A 1,397-nucleotide genomic window follows, 5' to 3' on the forward strand; every position below is an offset into this window, starting at 1 on the left:
GTTCCATTACGTTTTGGGGTAATTTGTTACACAGCAATAGGAGCAAGGTCCGTTATTGTACTGAAGTTCAAGTGGATTTAAACAGAGCAGTGGAGTGGCAATGTTTACAAAACTGTGCCATCCTTCCTCTCTTGTGCCCCGGCATTCACAGTGGTATCCCAAAGGGATATCATTCTTAAAGAAGCATGGTGCAGACAAGAACTTTAATCTTAATTCATGTTTCTCTCAAAAATTTAAGGGAGTCCAATGTAGGCCATAGCAACTCATTAAAGTTTCCTGTTCTCTATTCCCAAGCACCCTAGAGCTCCTAAATCTGTTTCACTCTTCTGCTCCAATATCACTCTCTCATCCATGTGTCCTTCCCCACCATCTTGGTTCCTTGAAGTTTTCTCTGCAAATGCATTTCTACATAACACACTCCTTTTAAGGTGCACAGTCCCAGTATACACAGCAGCTTTGGGTACTCCTGTTATGCCATGATGGCCTTACAATTGATAATCAGCCCACATATTTTTTTCTTTTGGTCTTTAAAACTAGAGAAGAAAAAAAAAGTGACCTAAGAAAAAACCAAAATCTAAATAGGCTTGCGCCCATAAAAGGGTTGAATTTATGAATTTTAAAAAAAACGACCACAAAGAAAACTCTAGGCTTACTGGTGAATTCTACCAGAGATTTAAAGAGGGCCAGAGTGGTGATTCATGCCTGTAATCCCAGCACTTTGGAAGGCTGAAGCAGGAGGATCGCTTGAGGCCAGGATTGTGAGACCAGCCTGGGCTGAACATAACAAGACCTCGTCTTTACAAGAACAGTTTTTGCTTGTTTGTTTGTTTAATTATCTGGGTTTAGTGGTGTGTGTCTGCAGTTCTCGCTACTTTAAAGGTTGAGGCTGGAGGACTGCTTGAGCCCAGGAGGCTGAGTCTGCAAAGAGCCATGAATATGCCACTGCATTGCAACCTGGGTGATAGAGTGAGACCCTGACTCAAAAAAAAAAAAAGGTAGGGAAGCAACAATATGAATCTTACATGACTCTTTCAAAAACATAGAGGAGGACGGATTGCACTTTATGAGGCTAGTGTATCCCCAACATCAAAACCTGACTGAGACATTTAAAAAAAAAAAAAAAGCAAACTGATAGCCCTCATGAACCTAGACACAAAATCATTAAAAAAAATTGGTGCATCTATAGGGTGCAGTGGCTCATGCCTGTAATTCCAGCACTTTGGGAGGCCAAGGCATGTGGATCACCTGAGGTTGGAAGTTTGAGACCAGCCTGGCAAACATGTTGAAACCCTGTCTCTACTAAAAATACAAAAAATTAGCCAGGCATGGTGGTGGGCACCTGTAATCCCAGCTACTTGGGAGTCTGAGGCAGGAGAATCACTTGAACCTGGAAGGTG

The sequence above is a fragment of the Cebus imitator genome, unplaced genomic scaffold (assembly GCF_001604975.1).
Source record: "Cebus imitator isolate Cc_AM_T3 unplaced genomic scaffold, Cebus_imitator-1.0 Scaffold0, whole genome shotgun sequence".
Classification (NCBI taxonomy): domain Eukaryota; kingdom Metazoa; phylum Chordata; class Mammalia; order Primates; family Cebidae; genus Cebus; species Cebus imitator.